Source organism: Peromyscus leucopus, chromosome 9 (genome assembly GCF_004664715.2).
Source record: "Peromyscus leucopus breed LL Stock chromosome 9, UCI_PerLeu_2.1, whole genome shotgun sequence".
Taxonomy (NCBI): Eukaryota; Metazoa; Chordata; class Mammalia; order Rodentia; family Cricetidae; genus Peromyscus; species Peromyscus leucopus.
In genome coordinates, this window is record NC_051070.1 from 59,194,196 (window position 1) to 59,207,402 (window position 13,207).

The following is a 13,207-nucleotide window of genomic DNA, read 5'->3' on the forward strand; positions in this document are numbered from 1 at the left end:
TGGGTGGATGGATGGATGGATGGGTGGGTGGGTGGGTGGGTGGTGGATAGATGGATGGATGGATGGGTGGGTGGATGGGTGGGTGGGTGGGTGGTGGATAGATGGATGGATGGATGAGATAAGAATCTCTTTCCTCTGTCCCTAGAGATTGAGAAGTTCTCGAACCATCTCAAGGACAAGCACACTTCATTGTGGCCTCCAGTGAGCCAACGCCCTCATCACAACCACATGGGGGAGAGCTGCATTGCTCTGCATTGCTCTCTGCATTGCCCTGCATTGCCCTGCATTGCTCTGCATTGCTCTGCATTGCTATGCATTGCCCTGCATTGCTCTGCATTGCTCTGCATTGCTCTGCATTGCTCTGCATTGCCCTGCATTGCTCTGCATTGCCCTGCATTGCTCTGCATTGCCCTGCATTGCCCTGCATTGCCCTGCATTGCCCTGCATTGCTCTGCATTGCCCTGCATTGCTCTGCATTGCTCTGCATTGCCCTGCATTGCTCTGCATTGCTCTGCATTGCTCTCTGCACTGGAAACCTCTGCCCTTAAGAGTTTCCAGCTTGGGGGGAAACTGACATGCCCACCCCTGCCTGACTTCCCTGGCAGAGTAAGCACCAGGTATTTGTGAATCGGGTTTCAGGGGAGGGGTGACTCGACGGCCTCTCAGGCCTTTCTGGACCTATGATCAGAGCAAAGAGAGGGAGGGCTGCGGTGTTAGAGAACAGCAAGGTGCTGTGGATATTGTTCTATATAAATAAAACACTGATGGCCAGTGACCAGGCAGGAAGTATAGGCAGGACAAAGAGAGATGAGAATTGGGGAAACAGGAAGAAGGGGGGAGAGACACTGCAGCCACCGCCAGGAGAAGCAGCATGTAAAGACGCCGGTAAGCCACCAGCCACGTGGCAAGGTATAGATTTATAGAAATGGGTTAATTTAAGATATAAGAACAGTTAGCAAGAAGCTTGCCACGGCCATACAGTTTATAAGTGATATAAGTCTCTGTGTTTACTTGGTTGGGTCTGAGCGGCTGTGGGACTGGTGGGTGACAGAGATTTGTCCTAACTGTGGGCAAGGCAGGAAAACTCTAGCTACAGCAATGGCCCTGACCTGCCTGGCAAGTGGCACCAAGTGGGATTTTTCAGCAGGGGTGGGTGGACTCTAAGCTGACCATGGACCGAGAGCTTCTTCCGTGAGCCCCCCACATTCTAAGCTGTGCAGAACCTGAGTAAAGAGCTGCCCCAGACCAGGATGAACCTGGGGCAGTGTCAGGGTCTGAGGATGGAGTGGTTATAGGTTTTGCTTTGTTGGGGACAGTCTTGGGTGACACCTGCTGGGTCCGCTTTACTCTTTATCCCCAGTGTAATAGAAGACAAGATGGGTCCACTTGTCCCAGGTTCAGCCACCATGCATTTGGTGGGGATATTGTTATGGTCTGAATCTAACATGCCCCCCCAAAGGCCCCTGTTGTGAACCCAGGCAGTGGCACTCTTTGGAGAGGCTGTGGAACCTTTGGGTGGCAATGCCTAGGTGACAGAAGTATGTCCCGAGAGGTAGGCTCTTAAAAGTGATGCCTGGTCTCTGGCTCCTGATTTTGGCTCCAATTCTTGTGCCTCCTGGTCTGCACAGTGTGAACAGCCTCTCTACATGCTCCTGCCACCACGAACTGAGCTGCTCAGCCATGCTTTCCCTGTCATGAGGGACCCGGACACTCACTAAAACTCTCAACCCTTAGGTTGTTCCACGGGTATTTTGGTCACAGCCACGCAAAAGTAACTAAAAGATGCGAAAGCACTCATGAATGAGCTCTCTCCTGGACTCGGGGTACGTGCGTAGACATAGGTGACATGCCTTACCTTCCCAAGCCTTCCATAACTCAGTGGAACACTGTGGATAATACCTGAGGGCCCCCCTGGGCTATTGAGCGCAGGCCAACACAAACAACCAAGGATGGCCAGCTCCTCCCCTTAGGGTGGAGCCCAGAGAAGACTCTGGGCTGCTCCTGACAGCTGCTTAGTCCCCAAGCCACTGTGCACTGCTGTAGGTGTGGGAAGCCACCAGCCAGCAGGCTCCAGAGCCTGTGGGAAGGGTGGAGAGATGAGCCAGGCGCTTGTGTGGAAGGTAGAGATGGAAGGACGGACTTGGCTGTGGCCCAGGGTAGGGCGGTATGATAAACCTACAGCCATCCACTTACCCCACTGCTTACTATTGCACCTTAATTTTCCAGTAGGGCCTTTGGCAGCAACACATTTGACGAAGAAGAGCCTGGCTGGTGAAGTGTGATTGTCTGGTCCTGAGACAGAATCTCTGTCTATGTAGCCCTAGCTATCATGCGACTTACTATGTAGACTAAGCTGGTTCTCACACCTGTGGCAATCCTCCTGCCTCACTCTTTTGAGTTCTGCAATTAGAGGCATTCTCTAGCACACCTAGCCCACATCTTGGCTAGCTTGGCTTTGCCTCTTTCTAGAAAGCTAACGGCAATACCGCAATATGAACAAACTGAGTACTGGGTACACCAAGGAAAGCCACAGCAATATCCATGGGCACAGAACATAGAAGTGCCAATCTGCTAACGAACTCTTGGGTATCCCATGAGGTCAGCAGGACTCTAAGGCCATCTAGAACTTGGAAGTGGACACACACGGAGCAAATTTACCGGGGGGCACTTCCAAGGTGACTTGCTCTCTGCGGACTCTTAAGAGTTCTTATTCAAGCTGCTCCCTCAACAGCACTGATGCAAAAGGCCTTCGCTCCTGGTAAAGGAAGTCGGTTTTCTGTGCTCAGCAACAGAAAAGGCAGCTAGCTCCAGGATTGCTATGCACTTCCGTTCACCTGAAGCAGAGCAAAGCCTTAGAGCAATGCATTCCAACATGCGCGGAATGCCCTCAGCTTTGGGGATAGAATCAGAAAGTCAACCAGAGGCCAACCTCCACAGCTGGGGCGGTCTCAGTACAGTGCTCGCAGTACGAACATGGTAGGAAGCTGTGTATGGCTTGTAATCCAGCACCCAGAGGCAGAGACAGGAGGATCCCTGGTGTTCCCTGGCCAACCAGCCTAGTCTACTTGGCAATTTTCAGGACAATAAACACCCTGTCTTAACCAAACCAAACAAAGCAAACAAACAAACAAAAACCCCAAAGTAACACCCCCAAACCGAAAGCATCCAAGGAGCAACAGCTGCAGTTGACTCCTGGCTTCCACAGGTACATGCATCCTCCTCCCTGTGTACACACACACACACGAACCCCCACGCATGAAGTTCAGCATTCATTCATGATAAAGTACTTGCTTTGGGGTGTACTTATCAGTTGTATCCACAGGAACAAAAGGGAGACACAGCAGGAAACTGGAAATGAATAAGTCTCTACCAATGACACTGTGCCAGACAGTGGGCAGTGGTCACATCTTTTTTTACCAGTTTTAATTGACTAGTTATTAGTTCCAGACACCTAGACACTGGGGACTCAATAGTAAACAGAGAAAGTGAAAAGAACACTTTTCAGGGGCTTGAATTCTTTTTTTTTTTTTTCATGGAAATTGTTTTGTAGATCAGGCTGGCCTCGAACTCCCAGAGATCTGCCTGCCTTTGCCTCCTGAGTGCTGGGTTAAAGGCGTGTGCCACCACCACTGATGAGGTGCTTGAATTCTAAAGTAGTAAATTATCCAATAATTAAATAAGATACCTGGAGGTGCCTGATGCTGTTCAGACTTTGGCATATTAGGAAAGAGAGAAAGCATCATCAGGGCTAGATCCAGGGGCCAGGTATCACCTTCAAAGTCCAGCCACTAGCAACCAGTTTCAGCTGGCCAGGTCCTGCCTCCCAGAGGCCATACACAGATACACACATCAGTGTAATCTCGGGTATCGTGCTCACTGCCAAGGCTGCTCAGTGCTTGCTCTATGCCAGACATTGGGGTGGCTCTTACACACAGACAGAAAAATGACAGGAGTGCCCTAGAGGGCACTCACTGTAGCACTTAGGGGGACTCCACCCTGGTTCCCCCTCCTTCAGGGTAAGAGCATTCCCCAAGTGGATCAGTCAAAATAGTCCACTGCCTTGGACCACAGTGATTGAACCAGACAGGGGGAACAGGACTCCAACTGGACCAATCGGCATACCTCATCCTTACCTGTCCACCACACTCCTAGTCATAATGATTGACTCAGAGATTTTGCTGCTTAAAATTGACAGGACTCATTAACTCTTGGTTGGGAGACTGGGAGAATTTCACGGGGCTGAGGCAGGCTTGTGACTGAGACACAAGCTGGAGAGAAGGAAGACAAGGGGCCAAGATGAGCAAGAGAGGTGAGAGCTCTGACTGAGAGATTGCATCTTTAATCCCCCACGCTGGGGGAAGCTCCACCCTGTCGTTCTGTGGTTTGGCTGTGTGAGCCAAGGCGCACACACACCTATTAGCTGACTGAGGTCAGTGGGAAGGGCAGGCAAGGATGCAACCCTGACAGATAAGGAAACTGAGGCTCACAGGTGGAGTGATTGCTCAAAGTCCCTTGGCTAATAGAGGGTGAAGCTCTGGAAGGAGCAGCCAAAACTCCCACTTGCCTGGATGACATCTCCTGGGCCCCTGACAGCCTTTCAGATGGGTCCTGTAAACAGGACCACCACCACCACCCCACACACACGAGCCATGGACCCTGTAGCAGAGATCATAGATAGCCTCCATGAAAGTGGAAAAGTATCCAGGCTCAGAGGCAGCTCTTCTCCTCTGGAACTTGTGCACACGACGTCAAATGGACGGTCAGAACAAATGGAATAGAGCTTGTCTGTCTTGGAACTGTCTACCCCAATAGCAGAGCACATTCACTATCAAGCTTACATGGACCACTGATGTTCTGCTGAAAGGTTCCTCACAGGGCCCCTGTGAGATGACTAAGAGGTTCCTGACACTGTCTGAAAGTTATTTTTTGTCCCTTGGTGAGGTACAGCATCCACTGACAGTGAATAGTCTTGAAGTAAGGAGTTGGGGAACCCATGTCTCTCCTGAGGTACCTTCTGCTCTGACATTTTAAGAACATGATTCCCAGCCATGGCTCCATGAGATCTGGGGTGCAGGGTTTCTAAACCGTGACCTCAGATATGATGAGACTGTGGTATCTAGGCCCTGCCCTTTCAGAGAGGGCTCTTGGGGGTTGTCCTTCCTGTGGGTTTCAGATTTCAAGAACCTGGAAATACTGTTTCCGTTGGCCCTCAAAGTACAGGAAGTGGCACAGCTGAGATTGCCCAGAGCCTCTTGTGTGTGTGTGTGTGTGTGTGTCTGTCTGTCTGTCTGTCTGTCTGTGTCTCCACCAGACTGGTCAGCAGACTTTGGAGCTTTTCTAGCAAAAGCATGGGGCTGTGGGTAAAAATGGGGCAACACCACCTGAGACTCTATGAGAATCTCACAGGCCAGCAGCCACAGTCTCGTGACCGTCCCTAAAGACAGTCCTCACTGATATAGGTATGTGTGGAGAGCTTGCTGGAGATGTAGACCCATAGAGTTGGGCATTAGAGTTGGGCATCTTTGTGAAGCAGGCACCACGAAAGGGACAGACTGTGGGTGTTCCACACAGGCCCACCACCCACTCTTAAGTGCTCTTCTCTGATTCCAGACAAGGCTACAGAAAACTGCTCCACGAGTGTCCAACCCACTCAGCATTGGTGGTCAACACTCCAACTCAAGCTCCACCAGGTGTCTTCTGCTTCCTGTCCTGGGCCTTCTCTGATGGGTATGGGTACTGTGAGGAGCCAGCATGGCATCTGTACATGTGGGCCTGGGAGTTGCAGGAGCTCAGCATCTCATGGGACAGTTCAGCTCTGGCCATCTACTTCTCCCTTGTGTCCCTAAGGTGGACAATCTGCGACAAACCTCATGTCTCCTCAGAAGGCCCCAGAGAATCAAGCACCAGTCACCCACCCTAGTGGCCAGTTTGTAGGAGGTCCTAGTTTTGTTTATCTTACTGACCCTGACACAAAGCAGCTTGGGAGAGCAAGGGTGTATGTGTCTTGTGATTCCAGCTACAATCCATCATTGTGGGGAAATCAAGGCAGGAACTCAAGGCAGCTAGCTAGTCACATCACATCTAAGAGCAGAAAGAATAAACACATGATACTTAAATCACTTCCTCTACTCTTACACAGTTCAGAATCCCCTGCCTAGGGTATGGTGCTGCTCACAGTGAACTGGGTCTTCCCACCTCAACTACCTAATCAAGACAATCCCTCACAGACATGTCCACTGGCTAATCTGATCTAGACCGTTCCATGTTGAGAGTCTCTTCCCGGTTGATTCTAGGTTATATCAGGAGATGATTAATACCAGCACAAGGACACATTTGAGATTGACTTATCTTTCTCTCTTTGGACCTCTGCTCTCTGAGATTGCTCTCCAGAGAAATGATATACTGCAAGCATTCTTGTCATGGATTCCACTTTCACAAGGGAATCTGGGCTCAACCATGTGGGTCTACCTTTGCGTTCCCATAAGCCAGTGCAGCCCTGTCCCTGCTGCCTGACAAACCATTCCAGACCTCAGTGGTTTCCAACAAGCATCATGGCTACACGGTGTAGTAGGAGTCTCACAGCTTGCCTCTGCCGGCCGCAGTATCTGCCGGGACAGGTCAACAATGGCCAAAGCACTCACTTCTGTATGGCCGGTCTCAACAGCTGACAAGGTGGACCTTGTCAGGTGAGACTGTTAGCTGGCAGCTTGTATTCTCACCCCCAGGCCTTCCTCACAATGTGGAGGGGTTCCAGGGGGAGGAAGAAGTCAGCAGACTCTTCTTAGGGTCTGAGGCAGAACCCTGCTTCTACAGGGATTCGTTCCTGGTAGTTAACTTCCCCGTTGCCGTGATAAAAACACCCTGACAAAAGCGACTCAATGAAGGGTCTCTTTTGGCACACAGTTTGAGGGCACAGTCCACCATGGCAGAGAAGCCGCAGCAGCAGGGGTGTTAGCGGCTGGTCACACTGCATCCACTCTTAGGAAGCTGAGAGCAGTATATGCGACCACTCAGCTTGCTTCATCTTCCTATTCGCTCCAGGACCCCAGCCCGTGGAATGGTACCATCCACACTCAGGGTGGATCTTCCCAACTCAATTAAGCTAATCTTGAAACTCCTTCCCAGACATGCCCAGAGGTTTGTTTCCATGGTGAGTCTAAATCCCATCAAGTTGACAATCCAGATTAACCATCACAATTCCTGAAGTAGTTTCAGGCCAGCCAAGACTCAGGGGGGTAGGCAGATAGACAAAGCCCTCGGTGCAGGGCGTGACGCTCATCTCAAGCCGTCTGTAATCTGCCAGGCTGGCACAGACACTGGATGAGCAAGGAAGAAAATTAGCAATCAATTGAGCAAACAAATCTGTGAATGGGAGCCACCAGCGGACTCCATGCATGACCTCCTGGCTCAGCTGTAGAACTCAGCTTGGACTCTTAGAATAAGATATTAATGCTAATTTACTTATGACTAGGTGGTTTCCTTTTTTAACCCCAGAGTTAGGAAATATCAAAACTGAAGGGATCCTCGGGGTGCAGAAATCTACTTTGGTCACCCCTCCAGCTGAGGGAAAGGAAGAAGGTCAAGAGGGGCTTGCCTATTGCATCCATGGTGGCCCTTGGCCTGTGGCTGGAATGCTGCAAAGGCTTCTCCGTAGGGGTGAGCTAGCTCTAGGAGCATAGGAGTCTGCCTTACCAGTCCCTTGTGAGGCTTCGTCTCCAGTATTCCCCCTCGGTGTCCTACTGGGAACAGTTACTGTAACATCTTTAGAACCCAGATGTAGGAGGAGCCAAGGAGGCCGTGGTGGCAAGGGTCCCAGGCCAGGAACTCACAGAGCCCCTCTGTTTGCAATGCTCTACATTTGTTCCAATGGTGGCCCACTCAGCTGTCAATCACACAGCCACATGACCTAGACAGTGACACCTATGGTGAGGACCCAGGCACTGTGTTGTTCCACAGTCCACAGTTCAGAGGTGTTTGTACATTTGTGGCCCATGAGCATCATGGGAAAATCATATAATAAAAATAAGCTCTGGCTTACGTTGAGTGCCTACTAAGCAAGACTCTGATTTCAGTTTCCTCAATTTATGGATGAGAGAACCAGGTCCAGAAATGTTGGGTAATCCTGGCTCTCCTTGGTTAATACTTCACCTGCTGGGACCAAACCAGGCCGCCTACTCCTTTACCTCAATCAGCCAACACAGATGTCACAGCCCAGTCTACTGGGAGATCTCAGGGGGCTCCCGACACCTTTCATTCAATCCTAGAGAAGGCAGAGCTGAGGGAATGCTGGTCTCAGAAGTGGGACTCTGCACAAGAGAGACCCACTGGGCAGGGGAGGAGACGTCTGGGAGCTGAGAAGCCTGGGGGCAGCTTGGTAGGGCAAGATGCCTGAGGTACACGCAGTCTCATGCTGAGCAAGCCACATACTGTTGCATGGATTTCTGCGGAGACTTTCTGGTCAATCCAGATAGAAAGAGCAGCAGCAAATGACCAAATGAACGATTCCATCCGAGTGAGGCGAACTGGCGAGTTTCCTGGAGTCATTTACAGTCATGTGGGCAAAGGGTTATTTACAGGAGCATGGGTGACTCAAAGGTGGCTTTCATCACTGGAAAGCCCACCCTAGCATGAGTGATGACCCTAGAAAGCTGTGTCGCTGGAGCCTCCTGCACAGCTTGTGGCCAGTGCACAGCTTATGGACGGCGTCACCACTGAAGAGTCTCCTCTGCCTCAGCAACTGTGTGCTATAAGCTCCTTAGATATTTCTTGTGAGTTTTATGAGCCTTCTGACCCTTCTGTCCTCCAAGAGACAATGTTTGAATCCAGGGCAGTGGTTCCCAACCTGTGGGTCGTGACCTTCTGGGGCTGCATATCAGACATTTACCTTATGATTCATAACAATAGCAATCTTACAGCTATGAAGTAGCAATGGAATAATTTTATGGTTGGGGGCCACCACCATGTGAGGAACTGTACATAAGGGTCGAAACATTAGGGAGGTGTAAATGGATTTTTCTTTTGGGCTGCCAGCTCACAAAAAACAATACAGAGACTTATAATTAATTACGAAAGCTGGGCCAGTAGCTAAAGCTTGTTCCTAATTAATTCTTATAACTTAAATGAACCCATATCTTTTTTGTTTTGTTTTGTTTTTGTTTTTTGAGACAGGGTTTCTCTGTGTAGCTTTGCGCCTTTCCTAGATCTCGCTCTATAGACCAGGCTGGCTTTGAACTCACAGAGATCCGCCTGCCTCTGCCTCCCGAGTGCTGGGATTTAAGGCATGTGCCACCACTGTCCGGTGAACCCATATCTTTTAATCTATGTTCTTTTGTGTGGCTCAATCACCTTTACTTTGTAATGTCCATGCTGCTTGCTCTCTATCTCCTGACATCTCCCCCTTCTTCTTTCCAGCATTCTCTCTGCCTCCAAAATCCTGCCTAGCTATTTAGCTTTTTTATTAGACCAATCACAGTGACATATATTCACACAGTGTAAAGAATATTCCACATTTCCCCTTTTTCCTCTAAATAAAAAAGAAAGGTTTTAACTTTATAAAACTATAAATAATAAGAACAATTATCAGACACATTTGTATTTGGCATATTTGGAGAAAATACTCCCATTATTTATTTTATCTTGATGAGTCCAAAGCTCTGTACCTAATTTGCCTTCTGTCCTAACTAAGGAAAACTGCAACTATAACTACTTAGTCTTCAACTCCATCAAAGACTCCAGAAGGATATAATATTACCTGACCAAACATGAAGTGTAGAGTAAACAACTTCCAAAACTAAAAGATGACGGAGACAGCTGGCTGCCTGGACAGTCACCCCAGGGTTCCTAGGCAACCTTGGGGCATTCATCTTTGGCCTACAGGCCTAGGATATTTGACGACTTTTCTGTGCATTGAAAATTTTGAAAGACTGTCCTACCTTGTCTTGGCAAAGTTTGGCAGACACTTTTCTGTGTGTTTTGCTGGTCCAATTTGGACAGTATACTGTCAGCAGTCAAGGCAAGGACAATTTCTTTCCAAAATAAATGCCTTTTGCCACAAGGAAAGCAAACTCCATATGGAGGCTCTTTGATGCCCATCATCTTTTTATGAAGTAGATTAGTGCTGCCAGGAACAGGCATGTCTCACTGTCATGAAAAGCCCTACATTATTAAAACATTTTAAATGCCATATTCTGTAGGTCTTTAAAGTGTTTGAAGACCATCACTTTATCTAAAATATATCTCTGTTTGACCTTGAAAATATACCTAACATAACAGTAAGTTTGATTGTTATAGGTGACTATTAACCTGCATTTCTTTACTACCCTAAATTGTTTGCAATAATAACTTTCAAGGACTAGAAATTTACGTTACATTGTTAATGAGCTGCATAGGTACAATACCATAAGCAAGACATGTATGTCTTGGACATGTATGTACAGTATGTTCTAACAAAAATAACCTTAAATTTGTATCAATATACAAAATCCCATACCAATGTAAAATATTTGAGACAAGTAGTTGTTCAAAAGTAGACTCAAGAATCCACCCTTCAATTCCATCATTTCTATGTTATATCCCTCCTTTTTCATTTTAGAAAGAGAGCCTTGAATCGAATCTCCCTTGTTCAACTTTTTTCCCTGACAATTACCAATAACAACTTGTAACCAACCCCCCAAATAATGGCAAACATCCATAACCCACCCAATGACCAAAAACCACCCATGCTCCTCCTCTTGGAAATGTGGGCATTGTGTTATCTAGACTGCTTCCTGTCTCAGGGTGCTGGAATTTTTGAGGGATACTGAAAAAAATTAAGATAATGGTCAATCCTGGGGGAGCTAGCTCTTGTCCAGTCTTGGTGTGATGGGATAATGTAAAAATTTTCTAAAGTTCTGGATGGAGTAGTCTGTGAGGCTGGACCATCTCAGTCAGCAGTCTTGAAGCTTTTCTGGATGCAGAGTTCTGAGTGGACTGCAACAGAGGCACCCTGAGAGGCTGGATCACCTGGGCCACCCGTTTTCATTGGTGTCTGGTCCCCTTGCTCTGAAAACACATAAACTTTCAAAGGTAACATGCATATCTGCATTATCACAAGTACGGAATGTGTGGTGTGCACAAGTCAGTTAAAGATGATTTTTTTTTTATGTTTAAGCAGGTAAAAGACATCTATCAACTTTAACAAGTTCGTTTGGACTGTATAATCGAACTGTAATATAAATCTCTATCCATGACATATGAAAGTATGGTATGTAATAATAAGTCATGAGGACTCTGTAACCAAAAAGATTGATCATGTCTCATCTCATCTCAGAGTTGCTCCCAGGTCAAGGGATCAGCTTACACGTCACCTGTCCTGTAGTCTTTTTTGGCTTCCTCCCCCATGTCTGCAGCCAAGATACTCAGGAGGTCTCCCCTGGTCCAATCTGATCTCTATTAATCTGGAAGGAATCCACAGCCTTTCTTTTCCTGTAGAAGCAAAAGCATAACCTCTCCCCCAATGCAACACATTTTGAAATTAAGACATTTAAAAAATATATAGGTTGGTTTAATTTAGCAGTTTCATAATCCAGTGTCTCTCACCAGCTATTGTTTTTTGTACATTATCATTTAAAATAATTCAAATCTAACAAGATTTCCATATAGGATCCAGACTCCTTGTGTATTTTCCATCCTTACTTGGCTTATGTGCTTTATTACTTTACTCTTTTTTGTTTTTGTTTTTATTTTTTGAGACAGGGTTTCTCTGTGTAGCTTTGCGCCTTTTCCTGGAACTCACTTGGTAGTCCAGGCTGGCCTTGAACTCACAGAGATCCACCTGGCTCTGCCTCCCAAGTGCTGGGATTAAAGGCGTGCGCCGCCGCTGCTGCTGCTGCTGCTGCTGCTGCTGCTGCCGCCGCCGCCGCCGCCGCCGCCGCCGCGCGCCGCCGCCGCCACCACCCTACTTTACTCTTTTTTAAAGACTCTATTATTTTTAAACTATCCATTTTTTCTATGATTGTCTATACTTTTTTCTGTCTTAAGCTTACACACATTTTGAAACATACTGTAACCTGTTTAGAGGTTCTTTTCTGTCTGAACCTGCTTTACTGTGTATCTGTAACCTTTTTTTTTTTTTTTTTTTTTTTTTTGTCTGCATGAGCAAAATCTTAAACCACTGCAGAGCTTAGCTCATGGTGTACTTACAGGGTTCCTGCTGGCAATTCAAGCCCGCAGACAGCGGCCTGGAAATGCCTCTCTGTATCATGGCTTGTGTGAGAGACTGCAGAACTAGGAAACCATGTTTGCCTCCAGTTTTGTGTGTTTGGAACCTTTTAAGAAGCTTTCTCAGGTCTTATGTGGAAATATGTGCCCGGACATTGGGTGCCATTTGTAGGTAGGCTCTTCTGTTCCACCAACCAGCTCCCAAATCACAACCCAGAGACTTATTATTAATTATGAAAGCTTGGCCAATAGCTTAGGCTTGTTCCTAACTAGTTCTTATGACTTAAATTAACTCATATCTTTTAATCTGTGTTCTTTTGCGTGGCTCAGAGACCTTTACTTTGTAATGCCCTTGATGCTTGCTCTGTGTCTCCTGACATCTCTGCACTTCTTTCCAGCATTCTCTCTGCCTCAAAAGTCCTGCCTAGCTATTGGCCATTTAGCTTTTTAATCAAACCATTCACAGTGACATATATGCAAACAGTGTAAAGGAACATTCCACAACATGAAGATTGAGAACTAAGGGGGAAAGTGATATACAACACAGGTTTGCTGCTGTGTTGGATGGAGTATAAACAATACGTTGGTCCATTAAGACTGCATGGTAGAATCTCGTGGGGGCAGGATTTTCAGCTGGGGAACTCTGTACTCTAAGTTCCAGGGGACTTGCCTGGAAGACCTGCTCTCTTCTAGTTCACAGATTTCCTGAGGAGCTCTGTCCCCTCCACCAAGACTACCTTGGGTGCTAGGAGACAGGGAAATCACATCGTACAAAGTCACAGCCCAGCTGGCAGAGAGAGACACACAGGACAAGTGCCCATGTAGTTTACAGAAAACAGAGGAACCTCCAGGCTCAGGAACCCCAGGGCCTTTGCCCCTCCTCCCAGGAAGAGAGGTTTCCATGTTGAGCAAGATAGTGCAAGTCAGAGGCTGAGCCTGACCATCCTGGCCCAGGCTGATTCCCAGAACTGTGGGGCATCAGGGCCAAGTTACTGACTCACCCTACAAC